The sequence below is a fragment of the Bidens hawaiensis genome, unplaced genomic scaffold, assembly GCF_021521415.1.
Source record: "Bidens hawaiensis isolate Kalapana, Puna unplaced genomic scaffold, B.hawaiensis_p1.1 tig00419642_1, whole genome shotgun sequence".
Lineage (NCBI taxonomy): Eukaryota > Viridiplantae > Streptophyta > Magnoliopsida > Asterales > Asteraceae > Bidens > Bidens hawaiensis.
In genome coordinates this window covers 104,633-121,333 of record NW_027504921.1, presented here as the reverse complement: position 1 = coordinate 121,333, position 16,701 = coordinate 104,633, and the positions used below count along the sequence as shown (strand labels likewise).

The following is a 16,701-nucleotide window of genomic DNA, read 5'->3' as shown; positions in this document are numbered from 1 at the left end:
ATATCACTCTATCCCTCATAATACGAGCAACAACTGAGCACGTTAGAGACATATCTTGTATAGTGGCATCATATTAACCAATGGCATACAATGATCTCACCAACAGGAGAAATAAAGAAGATGAACTTGTCGATGTGGTGTTACCTATTGCCAAGTCCCCTCAAACCCCACACACGTCGATGCACAAATGACCTCATTTCACGTAATTACACTCTTTTTATTAAGCATGAGTTGTTATTACATCGTTGCATGTTGTTGGTTTTGTCAATGGTGTGCCAACCCCATAAGGGACGAAGAGTCATATGGGTGTCTGTGACACTTTAGGTGATACACAATTGATTCACGAGTTAAACTCATGTCAACTTCATTGCGTTAGAAGGGTGGGCCCAGGCATACATAAAGCCTTAATTCCCGTGTCTTGTCTCGACCAGACGTTTTAGGACAAAATCGTAACTTAGGTTACGTTTGGAGTTACACTAATTGCATTGCTGTATCCAATTTTACATAATATGATAATCTGTAATGGAAACCTTCTTACACGTGGTTAAAATATAAATACATAGAATTCTTAAATATTTTAAACATATTTATATATTGAATAAATTTATTTACTTTTTTTGAATGGCCAACGTATCCTTTAAATTTGTTACCGACTAAATTTAACGTATATCCTTTAAACATATATATCCTTTAAATCATTTATTGACTAAATTTAACACAATGGAATACACTTGGTATTTTTTATAATATTAATCATATGAATTGAAAAATAAAAAAGGAAAAACAAACAGAGATGATAATAAAGGCTGGCTGGAGGCAGCAGAAGCATATAACCCAACCCAGTCATTTTCTATTTCCAAGCAAATTAAAACACATAACTCCATTCTCTCTCTCTCTCTCTCTCTCTATATATATATATATCTAAATACATACTTGTTCTTCTTCCTTCATCTCAACAACTGAAAAACATGTTTAGGGTTTCACTCTCACTCATCTCCTGTTCTTCTTATTCTTCACACCAACAAACAAACCCATATTAACCCACTTCAAGATTCTCACTTTCTTTCAATATTTCATCAATTTTCTTGTTAGTTTTAGAAAAAAGACAGAGAGGGTGTTACCTCTTTCTTTCAATATTTCCAAATATTTTGAAATTTAATTTGAAAAAAAGAAAAAAAGCAGTATTTTTTTTTGGGAAAAAAAACCTTGAAATTTTGTCTGTATATTAGTCACATATATTACTTTCCCTTTTCCAAAACTTGGATGTATGAAATGAACTGGAACTGAAAATCCCAAAAAAGCAAAGCCCTTCTTCTTTTTTTTGTGTGATAATTTGTCTCTTGTTTCTTTTACCTCATTTATCTAAAAAACCACAACAAATCACACCATCTGAGGTGTTCAACACCACTTTGGGATAATAATAATAATATTAATAATAATAAATAATAATGGCTATGGTTGTTCAACATCAACAGACCAGCAGTGGCAGTAGCAGCATGAAACACCAGCTGGATGATGGGAAGTATGTAAGGTATACTGTTGAACAGGTTGAAGCTTTAGAGAGGGTGTATGCAGAGTGTCCAAAGCCTAGTTCTTTAAAGAGGCAACAGTTGATCAGAGAATGCCCTATTTTGTCCAACATAGAGCCTAAACAGATCAAAGTCTGGTTTCAGAACCGCAGGTGAAGAAAATCTTTGATTTTGATTACATATGTTGCCAAACATTGTGATTAGATGCATAAAGATCCTTACTTTTTGGTTGAATTTTGTACCATGCACTTGATTCTTGAATCTGAGATTTGGAATTGCTTAAAGTTTGTGGCTTTCTTTTAATATCCATTTAAATTGTGTATTTTCTGTGTTTTGATCTCTGGATTTGAAAAGATTTAATTTTGATTACATATGTTGTTAATCTTGTCATTAGATGCACAAAGATCCTTAATTTGGTTGAATTTAGTACCATGCACTTGATTATTGAGTCAGAGGTTTGTAATTTCTTAAAGTTTGTGGTTTTTCTTTTAATCCATTTAATTTGTGTGTTTGCTATATGCCTGATCTCTGGATTTGATCTTATAACAATGTTTTTTTGAAATAACACAAGGATTTCAAGATTGTTATAAGCAATCAATGGTGGCTTTTCTTTAATATCCATTTAGTTTATGTATCTGCTGTATGTTGATTGTTGTATATCTGGATTTGATCTTGTAATCATGTTTTTTGAAATAACACTAGGATTTCAAGATTGTTAGTGGTAATAATCAATGATGGGAAAAAAAGTAGTGATTTTGACATTCTTTGTTGAAATGTAATTGATTGATTATAAGTTTTAAGGTGATTTATTTTAATCTTTGAACTGTGTTGTGTTATTTCTGAATCAGATGTCGAGAGAAACAGAGAAAAGAATCTTCTAGACTCCAAATGGTGAACCGAAAATTGTCCGCCATGAACAGGTTGTTGATGGAGGAGAATGATCGGCTGCAGAAACAGGTGTCTCAGCTTGTATATGAGAACGGGTATATGCGCCAACAGTTGCACACTGTAAGTTGTTACTAGTAAAATATTTTAACATTTTTTAAATATAATTAAATTTTTTCTTTTCAGTTTTTATTATTGATCTTGTGTAATTCTCTGCAGGCTTCAGCTGTTACTGATGCGAGCTGTGAATCTGCGGTTACCACTCCCCAGCATTCTCTTCGAGATGCTAATAACCCAGCTGGGTAATTTTATAACAATTTATTTGAGTTATTTGTTTATTTACATTTTTCGTCTATCTTATTACATGTTGTGCATCTTTTAGATTCCTCTCGATTGCAGAGGAAACTTTGACAGAGTTCCAGGAACTGCTGTTGATTGGGTCCAGATGCCTGGGATGAAGGTTCCTGTTATTTCTTCTCAAAACAACTATATATACATATAAATTTGTATTTTGATTATTAAATTATTTTTGTTGGTTATGTTCCAGCCTGGTCCGGATTCGGTTGGGATCTTTGCCATTTCACAGGGTTGTAGTGGAGTGGCAGCTAGAGCCTGCGGTCTTGTAAGTTTAGAACCCACAAAGGTAAGACCGATATATGGTTATATTCTTTTTCAGAAGCTAATTTGAAGTCTGATTCCAATAGTTCAATTTTTTATTTTAAGATTGTGGAGATCCTTAAAGACCGTACATCTTGGTATCGAGACTGCCGGAATCTTGAAGTTTTCACGATGTTACCTGCCGGAAACGGTGGAACTACAGGTGAATTGCAGTTACTTTAATGTCTATGTAGCACATTATTTTTGGTTAAATTGGTCTTTAAATTTTCATTTAGGTTTATGCTCCAACCACATTGGCTCCAGCACGGGATTTCTGGACTCTGAGATACACTACGAGTTTAGAAAACGGCAGTCTTGTGGTAAGCTAATTTAACCATTAACAATTTACTATTGTTTTTATTAAAAGATTACTTATGATGCATATGTTGTTCTTTAAGGTGTGCGAGAGGTCTCTTTCAGGCTCTAGTGGTGGCCCGAATGCTGCATCCACCGCCCAATTTGTAAGAGGGGAAATGCTTCCAAGTGGCTACCTGATTAGGCCGTGTGACGGTGGCGGTTCTATAATTCACATAGTTGACCACCTTAACCTTGAGGTAACAACAAGACTTTTTTTTTTCTTATTTTTTTTATAGATAGCCAATTTTAAGGAAAATTATTTAAAAACCGTTATTCATTTTGTAGCCATGGAGTGCCCCGAGGTTATTCGCCCACTTTATGAATCTTCTAAAGTTGTAGCACAGAAGATGACCATTGCAGTGAGTAGAATCTTATTATCATCTGATTATTATCAACTTGTTTTATTACAACCAGTTATTTAATGTGACATAAATGATAGTAATTCTTTTCGCTGTAGGCCTTGCGTTATATTAGGCAAATAGCTCAAGAATCGAGTGGAGAAGTTGTTTATGGACTTGGAAGGCAACCGGCCATTTTGCGGACTCTAAGTCAAAGATTAAGCAGGTAGATTATTTTATGTAATGTTGAAAAAGTTGAAATCTTGTGGTTGAGAATGAAAAAGTCAAAATTAATGAATGATTTGTTATGACGGTGTATCAGAGGATTCAATGATGCTATTAATGGATTTAATGATGACGGATGGTCATTGATGAACTGTGATGGTGCTGAAGATGTGATAGTCTCCGTTAATTCAACCAAACATCTTAGCACATCAACTAATTCTTCCAATTCCCTCTCGTTTCTTGGTGGCGTTCTTTGTGCAAAGGCCTCGATGCTGTTTCAAGTGAGCGTATATTGATTTTTAGTGAAAATATATGAATAAACGTCACTCTTTATTTATTATTTTTTCAATTTTTTTACAGAATGTACCTCCAGCTGCATTGGTCGGTTTCTACGGGAGCATCGATCAGAATAGGCTGATTTTAATGTTGATGCTTACTCAGCTGCTTCAGTGAAAGCTAGCCCGTATGGATATCAAGGGATGCGGCCCACAAGGGTTACTGGTAGCCAGATCATCATGCCACTTGGCCTGACAATCGAACATGAAGAAGTAACTTTTTGCACTTAAAAACCATTCTCTTAATTTTTCGAATGCTTGATAATATCTAAGGTTTGATTTATCTGCAGATGCTTGAAGTTATTAGACTTGAAGGTCATGCAGTTGGTCAAGAAGATCCTTTTGTGTCAAGAGACATTCATCTCTTACACGTGCTTAATCAGCCTCTATTAATTTCATTAATCCGTTAAAGACGTAAATCAGACTAATCAATATGGTTCTTAATGGTGTGATTATTTTCGATAGTTATGCAGCGGAATCGATGAGAATGCAGTGGGAGCTTGTTCTGAACTTGTTTTTGCGCCAATTGATGAAATGTTTCCAGACGATGTGCCTCTTATACCATCTGGTTTCCGTATCATTCCTTTGGATCCAAAATCAGTTGAGTTCACATGTTCACTCGGTTATTATAACTTGTAAGATTTGTTGACTTTTGTTGATCGGAACATATTTTGACCAGGGTGACCCAAAGGATGCAACAGGAACGACACACCGGACCCTTGACTTGACTTCAAGCCTAGAAGTAGGCCAGTCAGCAAACCACGGTGTAGGTTTCCTGGACGGATCGCACGAGATATCTCGATCAACTCAGGTGCGGAATCCCTGCGTAGATCGTTACGAGTATAGAACACGAATTACACGAACACACGAAACGAACACACGTTATATAATAACTCAAACACGTGATACGATATCACTATTACAGACTCTCGTCCTCACGTTACAATGAACTTGATAAACTACTGAAACGAACAACTAACTGGAACTCAACTCTAAGCCGTAAGCTAGGTATATAAATACACGACAACTTCGCCTGGCATGTTCAGGCGAAGTTGTCCATAACTTCGCTTGACTAACGAGTTCGCCTGTTAAGCGAACTTGTCAGTAACTTCGCTTAAACATACAAAACATAATTAAACATTACAGACTCGATTACAGACACTAGACTATGAACTACTGACATTATGCACCAACAGACTCCCCCTTGGCAGTAGCTTCATATCTTGATCTTTAAGCACTTGTCTTGTAATCTTCAACCTTGTATCTTCACGCATGCACTCCTTCTCTAACACAAACTGACACAACTCTTTGATACTTCCTCGCTTCGTCCTTCCAAGCAGGAATATAAAAGATTTTCTTCTCATTGAGCACCTGCAGATCAGCTTGCGATAAGTTTACCAAATGCATCGGATCGTAAACTCTTAGGAGCTCTTGTTCATCCTCGTCTTCCATCACTGCCTCTGCTGTCTCACAATTCACAAACCACCACTTTAGGTCTTTAAGCACATCCTTGGGCATAAGCTTCATCGGTACTTCTTTCAAACACCGGATCGGTTTATACTTCACGACCATCCAAGGTTTTCCATCAGCTCTCAAACCTCTATCCTTGTCTTCAACAAGTTTTCCCTTCTGCGGTTTCAACAGCTCAAACTTCTTCTCTTTTATACTCTCTCTCCATACAATTTTCCCAATAACTCTAGCCATATTATCGTCACTCCTATTGATTAACCCCAATCTGGCTAAGTCTTTCCCTTCACATTCCGGCAGTGTATTCAACGACCTTAACATTCTTTTAAAATACTGAACGCCGTCATACCGTTTAATCACAAAGAGCTTCAACTGCTCATCATAGATCCAGCAAATAATCCCTTTCTTCGCTTCAGCATAGCCTTTAATATTGTAACTCTTCTTAAACATTGTAGGGACCGCCGGTTTCTTCGTTTTGACGAACCACTGAGCATAGCCTTCCTTCCACCTAGGCTGCTCTTCCCATTCAGTCTCATCGATTACTGTCTCATTACCCATATCTGCTTTCTCCACACCTGGAATGTCATGCTCCACATTCTCTTCTACTATTTCACCTTCTTCAACATCTTCTTCAATCACAATCTGAGCACCAATCTTTTCAATCTCTTCGACTGGCAATACATCATCATCAAACAACACATCATCACTAAACATATCATCTAATTCTTTCAAAGCATCAATCACATCATCTCCCATTTCTTCATCATCAACCATCACCATTTCATCACCACCAGAACTGCCAGCCGCACCTGCAGACTCCCCCTGAGCTGTGGAAGTCCCAAGAGCTTGAGTAGTTCTTGGCAACTCACCACCTGCACCTTTCGATGCATTGGGATCATCGTCTCTATCATTTCTCTTCTTTGTCCTTAACTCGTCACCTTTACAGCCTGTCTCCCCCTGAGATGCCAAGAACTCCTTCATAGCATCTATAATTCTCCCATGTTCAACCAGGAGGGACGACTGTAGTTGATTTTCTGCTACTAGGCGTTGAATAGCCTGGGTCTGGACAAGATTCACCCTTGATTGTTCTGCCACGACCCGCTCAAGTGCAGCTATTCTCTCCGAGTCTGAGAGGGTTGCATCGAAATCAAACTTCATGTGAGATGTGTCTTGAGTATACTCAGCAGGGATTTCGAATGAAACCGGGACATCAGAAGCAGCTGTGGACGTAACCGCAGGTGGTATCGTGACCGACAACCCTGCAGTTGCAACGACTGTGGACTCTACAAATTGTGCAACCACCTCTGAAGGAGTAAGCGTTGGAGGTGGTAAAGACACAATCTCCGGAGTCGTCCTCTGGAAAGTAGTAGATGGAATGCCGAAAGCTGATGATGTAGCCACCACGGGAACATCCGCGGCGCTTAAACTTGTGACCTGTAGTGATGTAGGAACAATCGACATACCTGACAGTGCGGGCGGAGCGAAACGTACAACTCTTGAAGTCTCTCCAGCTCCCATACCTGCACCTGTCCTTTCCCGTCTTGAACGTCTAATCAACTTGTGAATATCCTCTTCTTCTTCTGACTCACTATCATCAGCTGTCCTCTTTCTCTTTCCAAACGTCCTCTCTTGAGTCACCAACATCCTTCTCGCCTCATCCATAACATCATCAAGATATGAGTCAGCCACCGTCGTAGCTGCTCTAGTAATACGCACAGTCGAGACACGTTCAACTGGGATCTGAACGTTCTCCTCTGGATCCACTCGATCCATATCGAAGAATCCTTGACCTCCGAATTCTGCATCAAGGTCCACTTCCTCCTCCGGTGACACAACAGGAGCAGCAGGTATAGCTTGAGATGCTCCTGCCTGTTGTGGTGCCGGGTCTCTGAACTCATCCCCACGAGCTGGCACATACCCCGGGTTTATTAAGTACCCAAAGAGTGGAGTATGCCTTGGACGCAGTTCAGGCTTGCTCCTCGCACTGGATGTTCGGCATTGAGCGAAGATACGTTTGCTCACACTCTCCACGTATCGTATTGGACGTCGTTGAGGCAACGTGGGAGCAACATGATTCAAGATCATCTGAATGAATCTTGGATACATGATGAACCTCTCACGGGCCATCGCTCTTCTCTGTCTATCGATCTCGTAAAAGACCATCTGACTAAAGCTATAACGTTTGTTATAAATCAGAGCAGTCATTGCTGACTGCATGGTCGCACCCATACTATCAGTGCCCGCCTTCCTCCCAGACATGCAGACAATCATTACGTGCATGAGGAAGCGCCACTGATCAAGTAGGAAACCCTTCCTCCGTTGTGTAACGCCCAATGGACCAGAATAGCCCATTCGTAGAAATGCTCCATCGCGAAACGGAGCAAAAAACTCTGTAGGGTCATCCCTAGTCTCCTCTCCAAAACGTAAAGCCACCCGTATTTGTTCAGAAGAGAACTGTACTTCTTGATTGTTGACGGTTGCTCGAATAACCGGGGGCTCAACGCGGCAATCGTATTGCACCGTCTGCCAAAAATCCTCAATATTGGGTAAGGAAATCGGCAGAGTCGTAGTGATTGCATGGAATATCCTCGAGCGAAGGAGGAAAGTGATTATCTCGCGGTAATCTTCAACTCCGTTCGCTTCCGGGTCTAAGGTGATATACATATTGTGACCCGGGAAGAATTGCCTCTGATTATCTCCGTCATCTTCTCCAGCACCTCCAGCACCTGCTACTGCAGCCATATCTGCAACAAACGAACCAAGTTAGATAAACGTTAAGGCATAACACAAGTTCGCTTGTTACCATGAGCGAAGTTGTGATAAAATCTGTATAGGCGAAGTTAAAGTTGGGGCGAAGTTGGGAACAACTTCGCTTCATCTTTAAGTTCGTCTGATAACTAATAAGTTAAAAGGTCCAGGCGAAGTTAATGTTAACTTCGTCTCACCACAACATCGCCTCAGGCGAATTTAAGCCTCAGGCGAAGTTACGGATAACTTCGCCCAAACATTAAGTTCGCCTGAATCTGAATAGGCGACAGTAAGCAGATTCAAACTTCGAAAAATCTGATGTTTTAGGTTAGTTTGACGATTGAGGGTTCCGAAACACATGATGTTAAGACAATATGGACGATAAGTTCGTACATGACCACGTAGAGACAAGTTTTGAAATAGGGTTCAAACATCCGACGGTCGGAGGTCCATAACCGGGTCAAAACGACCACTGATTAACATCGGAGAGCAATGATTATACGATATAATGACACCACGAACCTTGAATCGTAACGGAAACTGAGAAAAAGAACAAAGAATCGGAATAAACGACAAGTTCGCCAGAAAACTGGATAAGTTCGCCGATAAATACGGAGGATAAGTTCGCTGAGTTTGAAAATAATGAAACTGTTGACCTTAAAAATTCCTTTATATAGGGGCGGAGTTACACACGCGAAGTTGTGGATAACTTCGCCTAGGGCAGGCGAAGTTAATCACAAGTTCGCCGATTTTACTAAATAAACCCCTATAGTTTGAACATTTTGCAATTAAGTTTTAAACTTCCCTTTAAGAATTAAATAACACGATCAAGTCTAAGTAACCAGATATAAAAGCATACAATTACATAAAAAAAAAACTTTAACAATTAAAGTTTAAGGGATCAAATTTCAGTCTTTACAAGGGATTACTACGTTTTAGAAAAGATCCGAACAGGAATCATACTAAATACGTGACTGTCACATAGATCCGTGTTTAGCTGTATTATGACATAAAGAAACAGGTTGTAAGCAGGTAAATAACTTAAGATGGTTTTCATCGTTTCTGTGATACGAGTTAGGTTCAATTATGCCTCAAAATTTAAGTGAGCAACAACTCAGAGATTATGATGCCTCCTATATATTCTCAAAGCGTATTTGGCTTTTCCCAAGTCACCCCGAATTGACCTTGACCCATAGTGTCTGATTAAGTTTGTAAGTACTCTTCATCTGATTCACGTTATCTTTCTTACTCCATGATTGAGAAGTCTTGACATTTTCAGAAGTCAAAAGAAGAGACAGGCTGTAAAGGCGACGAGTTAAGGACAAAGAAGATAAATGATAGAAGTTACTTTAACTGGTACTGTCTGAGCAATGATAGAAGTTACTTTAACTGGTACTGTCTGAACACTAGAGACAGGCTGTAAATGCGACGAGTTAAGGACAAAGAAGAGAAATGATAGAGACGATGATCCCAATGCATCGAAAGGTGCAGGTGGTGAGTTGCCAAGAACTACTCAAGCTCTTGGGACTTCCACAGCTCAGGGGGAGTCTGCAGGTGTGGCTGGCAGTTCTGGTGGTGATGAAGTGGTGATGGTTGATGATGAAGAAATGGGAGATGATGTGATTGATGCTTTGAAGAATTAGATGATATGTTTAGTGATGATGTGTTGTTTGATGATGATGTATTGCCAGTCGAAGAGATTGAAAAGATTGGTGCTCAGATTGTGATTGAAGAAGATGTTGAAGAAGGTGAAATAGTAGAAGAGAATGTGGAGCATGACATTCCAGGTGTGGAGAAAGCAGATATAGGTAATGAGACAGTAATCGATGAGACTGAATGGGAAGAGCAGCCTAGGTGGAAGGAAGGCTATGCTCAGTGGTTCGTCAAAACGAAGAAACCGGCGGTCCCTACAATGTTTAAGAAGAGTTACAATATTAAAGGCTATGCTGAAGCAAAGAAAGGGATTATTTGCTGGATCTATGATGAGCAGTTGAAGCTCTTTGTGATTAAACGGTATGACGGCGTTCAGTATTTTAAAAGAATGTTAAGGTCGTTGAATACACTGCCGGAATGTGAAGTGAAAGACTTAGCCAGATTGGGGTTAATCAATCAGAGTGACGATAATATGGCTAGAGTTATTGGGAAAATTGTATCCGGTGTTTGAAAGAAGTACCGATGAAGCTTATGCCCAAGGATGTGCTTAAAGACCTAAAGTGGTTGTTTGTGGATTGTGAGACAGCAGAGGCAGTGATGGAAGACGAGGATGAACAAGAGCTCCTAAGAGTTTACGATCCGATGCATTTGGTAAACTTATCGCAAGCTGATCTGCAGGTGCTCAATGAGAAGAAAATCTTTTATATTCCTGCTTGGAAGGACGAAGCGAGTAAGTATCAAAGAGTTGTGTCAGTTTGTGTTAGAGAAGGAGTGCATGCGTGAAGATACAAGGTTGAAGATTACAAGACAAGTGCTTAAAGATCAAGATATGAAGCTACTGCTAAGGGGGAGTCTGTTGGTGCATAATGTCAGTAGTTCATAGTCTAGTGTCTGTAATCGAGTCTGTAATGTTTAATTATGTTTTGTATGTTTAAGCGAAGTTACTGACAAGTTCGCTTAACAGGCGAACTTGTTAGTCAAGCGAAGTTATGGACAACTTCGCCTGAACATGCCAGGCGAAGTTGTCGTGTATTTATATACCTAGCTTAGAGTTGAGTTCCAGTTAGTTGTTCGTTTCAGTAGTTTATCAAGTTCATTGTAACGTGAGGACGAGAGTCTGTAATAGTGATATCGTATCACGTGTTTGAGTTATTATATAACGTGTGTTCGTTTCGTGTAATTCGTGTTCTATATTCGTAACGATCTACGCAGGGATTCCGCACCTGAGTTGATCGAGATATCTCGTGCGATCCGTCCAGGGAACCTACAATTGGTATAAGAGCTTTTGCTCGATTGTGTGGTTTGGGATATTCACGCGGGTGTAGAAATCGTCCCGTTTCGACTATTCGCGGGACGTGTTTTCTGTGTTTTTGAGTCAATTTTACCTCCTACCATCGTATTCAAGCCTTTGCAACCGTCAAAAACCTCGTAAAATCCAGATTTCAGATCTGCAAAAACGTCCGTGTTCATCAGGCGAAGTTGCCGTCAGGATACGCAGGGTTTCGGCGAAGATATAAGGTTAAGCGAAGTTATCCACAACTTCGCCTAACTTCTCAAGTTCGCCTAACTCAGCGAAGTTCTCTACAAGTCCGCCTACCTCCTAAGTTCGCTTACCTTAAGCGAAGTTAATCATCTGCGAAGTTCTTCAGCGAAGTTAATCAGCGGCGAAGTTAAGGCTTAAACGAAGTTATCCGTAACTTCGCCGACAGTACTTTTCAGAAAATTTTTTGATTTTTTTTTCGGGTTTCTTACTTTTCGGGAAAGATGTCGTCGATTAACATCTCTGAGTTAGTGAAGATGGAAGTTGAAGCAGGGTCAGCTACTAAGGCCCTAAGATTGATGAAGGGAACCGATTTCGTTGCATGGAAGGATCGGTTCATACAATACGTCAAATACCAGGATGCGAAGATGTGGGTATGCATCCAGGATGGTTATATTCCACCAGTTATGGAGTATGAAGGTCGTGATCAAATCAAAAAGTATAGCAAAATGGAAGAAGAAGAGAAAAAGATGTATGAGGTCGAGAGCAAGGCTCATGCTGCTATTACTATGGCTCTTCCACAAGAGATCCTTCATACGTTTAGAAAGTACACGTCAGCAAGAGAGCTTTGGGAAGCTCTTGAGAACAGATTTGAAGGGAATGTAGGAATCCGTGCTTCAAAGATAAAATTGCTCAAAACCCAGTTCTCAGTCTTCAAGTATTTGAAGAATGAATCTTTAGATGATATTATCACTCGATATTACCATCTGATGACTGAATTGAGCAACTATTCAATTTCCTACCGAGAAGAAGAAATAGTTGAGAAGTTTCTAGATGCTCTCCCACCAAAATGGGAGATGTACACTGTGCTGATGAGGGAAGACAAAGACTTTCCCACATATGATCTAGAAACGGCAGTCAACAAGCTCAGAACCTTTGAGCTTAACATGGTCAGAAAAGAGACACCTATGGATCAGGTTCAAGATCCAGGTATGTATGGAGCTAAAGTCAACACTAGCTCAGGATCGAAGACTGAATCTGCTGCCTACTACTCGAAGGGAGAGTCGGGCGCAAACTCATCACATGAGGGTCATGTGTCAGTCAACACAAATGGTGATGTTTGCTATGTAGCAGGTGGATCGAGTGGTTCTCAACCCCAGGTAAGCAAGAGTAGTTACTCTCCAAGTATTCCCAGCAACAACTACTCCAAGATGCCTATAAGTGTCAAGTCTGCTGAAGAGCAGTTTGGTCTCTATGCTTCTTTTATTGCTTCCTATGAGAACTACATTCAAGGGAAGATTGTTGATCCAGCTGTGTTGGATGAAGACTATGACCAGATTGATGCTGATGATCTGGAGGAAATGGATTTGCAATGACAGATGGCTATGATCGTAAGAAGAGTGAAGCGGTTTATGAGAAAGACCGGAAGAAAGTTTGTCGGTGGAAAGCCAGGGTTTGACAAGACAAAGGTAAGATGCTACAATTGTCAGCAAAACGGTCACTTTGCAAAGGAATGCAGGAATGAGCGTGTGGAACGAAGTCAGGGTAGGTCTACACAGCAAAGTGGGGGTTCTAAAGATTATAGTACAATGATTTCCAGAGGAGATGGTGAATACAACTGGAACTTGCATTCTAAAGAAACTTTTGAGCAGGCAAATTTGGCGAAGGTTGAAACTGAAGAAAGTGAGAAGGTTACCGGAGAAGAAAAAGCTTTCATGGCAGATGTTAAAGACCAGCTCTCCGAGGTATGTTCTAAACCTACATGTTCTAAATGTGAAAACTTGTCTGAGCAATTAGCAATTATAACCGATCAGTATGTTAGGTTGGATGCTGAATTTAAAACCCTAAAAGAAGATCATCATTTTACAAAAGTAAGAGAAAATAGCTATAAAGTCAAAATAAAAGCCTGTGAAAAAGATGTTAAAAGTCTAAAAACAAAACTTGCTGAAAAAATTGAAGTGATTGATTTAAGCTATGAAGTTTTGGAAGAAAAAACCAAACTAATTGCTGATAGAGAAAAACAGATTGCTGATCACCAGGTAAAAGTGGTGGAACTGAATAGAAAACTAGAGCAGTTCAGAAATTCCTCTGCTATTCTTGATCACCTTGTTAGTGATCAAGGTTCCTCTGCTAAGAGAGGAGGAATCGGTTATCATGAGGTTCCACCACCTTATAATCACAATTACACTTTTAACCCTAGTGTTCAGAAATCTGTTGACTTTGAGGTTGTTCAGACAGTACCAGTTAAAGTAACTTGTAAAGAACCAAATGTTAGTGGAGGCTTCCACAGCCTGTCTTTAACTGGTTAATGAACTACTGACATTATGCACCAACACACGGTCCATCGGGTAACATGAGATCGGTCCTGACCATCGCGTTCCAGTTCCCATTTGAGAACAATCTAGCCGATAGTGTGGCAACCATGGCTCGACAGTACGTTCGTAGTGTCATCAACTCGGTTCAGAGGGTTGCCATGGCTATATCCCCTAATGGAGTGAGCCCGTCACTGGCCCCGAAGCTGTCTCCTAGCTCACCCGAAGCACTTACTCTCGCTCAATGGATCTGCCAAAGCTACACGTAAGTTTGTTTATCTCAAAACAACCTTAAAAGTTCCAAAAACATGAATAAACGCATTTTAATGTTTTTTTTTATCAGTTTTCATCTAGGTTCGGATTTGCTGACTTCTGGTTCGGTTGTTGGGGACTCGTTATTGAAAGATCTTTGGCAGCATCAAGATGCCATTTTGTGCTGTTCTTTAAAGGTACTATGTTCATGTCACACTCGATGCTTTTTTTTATTTGATGGCTAAGTTTTGTGAGTTTTGGTTTGCAGTCGCTTCCGGTTTTTATATTCGCCAACCAGGCAGGGCTCGACATGCTGGAAACGACTCTGGTGGCGTTACAAGACATCACTTTAGACAAAATGTTTGATGAAGCTGGCCGGAAAGCGCTATTTCCAGAATTTGCGAAGATAATGCAACAGGTATAGTTTTTAGCCTGAACCCATTTGTTTCTGGGTTGGCCCGTTTTCAGGATGTGAAAATGTAGGTTTGTTGTTTTTCAGGGTTTTGCATATCTGCCTGGTGGGATATGCATGTCGACAATGGGACGCCACATTTCGTATGAAGAAGCCATAGCGTGGAAGGTGGTTGCTGCCCATGAGACCACAGTCCATTGCCCTGCTTTCTCGTTTGTGAACTGGTCGTTTGTGTGAGCTATGGTTAAGGTTAATGTATGCGGGTAGGGTCGGTTTGGAGCTCCCGGTTTTGGTATGTAAAAAATGTGTTAAATCGGTGGAGTGAATTGAGAGCATGTTGAAGTTTGAATTGAAGTGATGGATGGGATTTGTTTAATTTAATGTGGTTTTTAGTTGGATTTCTTAAAAGGTTTATTGGGAATGGGCTATTGGGCTTTAAATGGGGTTGGGCTGCAAGTTAAGTGAAAATCATGTTTGGATACTTTGACCAAAGGGCATTTGGCCTACAGGTGATCAAATCGGGTTGGTCAAAGGAACCGGAACCGGTTCAGAACCGGTTCTATTAGTCAACATCACTGTTTAAACCGGTTCCATGTTCGAACCGGTTAGGGAACCGAACCGGTTCCCCAACCCTCGGACCCGGAACCGGTGGAACCGGTTCTGACAGGTTCCTAAACCGGTTCTTACACTGTAACCGGTTCCAACCGGTTACAGTGTAAAAAATAAATTTTTTTTTCGTTTTTCGTTTCCGCTGCTCGTATTTGTATAACATGTTAAATAAAAAAAACAATTAACATAAAATTCATTTTATTTACTTTAAGGAGTTCAAAAAAAAAGGTTACATGTTTTAAAATATTCAAAAACAAACTAACAAAACATTAAACTTATAAATATAAAGTTGTGACATATTATTTCTATAAAAGCCTTCTTGTTCGTCGTAATTATTGAGTGGCGACTTATTCATCAGAATTACTTGTAGAAACGCCTTCTTGTTCGTCGTGCACTCGAACATCAAGTGGTGTTTCGTCTTCCAGAGTGGTTACGTGTTGAACACGATCGATTGAGTCCAAGTGATCCTTCAAGCAAATGCACATCTCCACCGACTCCGAATTCAGTCTTGTTCTTCTCACCGATATTACCCTGCCACTAAGAGAAAAAGCAGATTCCGAAGCTACCGTAGAAGCTTGGGCGGTTAGTAAATCACGGGCCATGGTGGCAAGAATCGGAAACTCGGTTTCCTTTACCTTCCACCAAGCCAAAACATCAAAAGTGCCATATTCCTCTTCGGATAAACCGGTAGAGAAATCATATGCACTATACCTTCCTAGTTCGCTTGAAGGGGTGTTACCCCTTTGTTTTTTAGCCGTTACGTTGCGAACGGTGTTCATAAGGCTAATCATGGGGTCTCGTACTCTAGGAGCACTTGAACTTGATGAAGACCCCCCCGGCGTAGGCATGTGTATGTTTGACCCATATTTATTTATATAAAAGTCATACATAAATTTAAAATTCAAGTTAAAATCATTTTGTGCCTCTGTTGAAAAGTTTGGGTCAACTTCATGCATATCTAAGGCTGAAAAAATTTCGTCTATCACACATTCAACCCCCGTAACATTTAACATTGGGTTTAAAGCGGCGGCGCAAGTAAAAATCGGTGGCAATTCAAGAAAGTATTTTTTTAATTTAAACTTCATTGGTAATATGATGTTTGAAAACATTGGACTTTTATTTTCAAATTCTTTAAGATTGTTAACGATTAAAAATAACTCCGAAAGAACCAAGGGACTTGTCGGATAATACGTTCCCGATAGTTTCGTAGTTGATGTTTTAAAAACTTCAAGAAAAGTCGATAAGTCATTGATAATTTCCCATTTCTCATTTGAAAAGGGGATTGCCAAATCATTCTCGGCAAGACTAGAATGAAACATTTGCAAAGTGTCTCTTTGTTTCAAAGCACTTTGAAACATTATGCAAGTGGAATTCCATCGATGAGGTACATCCCAATTAGCTCCCAAAGCTTTTCTTCCCGTATCTTTACAAAATTTTATATA

At 39.9% G+C, this 16,701-nt stretch overlaps 1 pseudogene across 1 annotated transcript; it reads left to right on the top strand.

The window, feature by feature from the left end:
- Positions 1–906: 906 nt before the first annotated feature.
- LOC143609469 (homeobox-leucine zipper protein REVOLUTA-like) lies at positions 907–15,131 on the top strand (annotated as a pseudogene). Its single transcript, XR_013149425.1, has 19 exons — positions 907–1,681; positions 2,378–2,537; positions 2,634–2,716; positions 2,797–2,874; positions 2,962–3,057; positions 3,138–3,253; positions 3,301–3,391; positions 3,470–3,625; positions 3,714–3,787; positions 3,886–3,992; positions 4,089–4,272; positions 4,352–4,539; positions 4,617–4,697; positions 4,792–4,926; positions 5,006–5,086; positions 14,010–14,251; positions 14,330–14,435; positions 14,507–14,656; positions 14,738–15,131. The product of XR_013149425.1 is annotated as a homeobox-leucine zipper protein REVOLUTA-like (transcript).
- Positions 15,132–16,701: the final 1,570 nt, after the last annotated feature.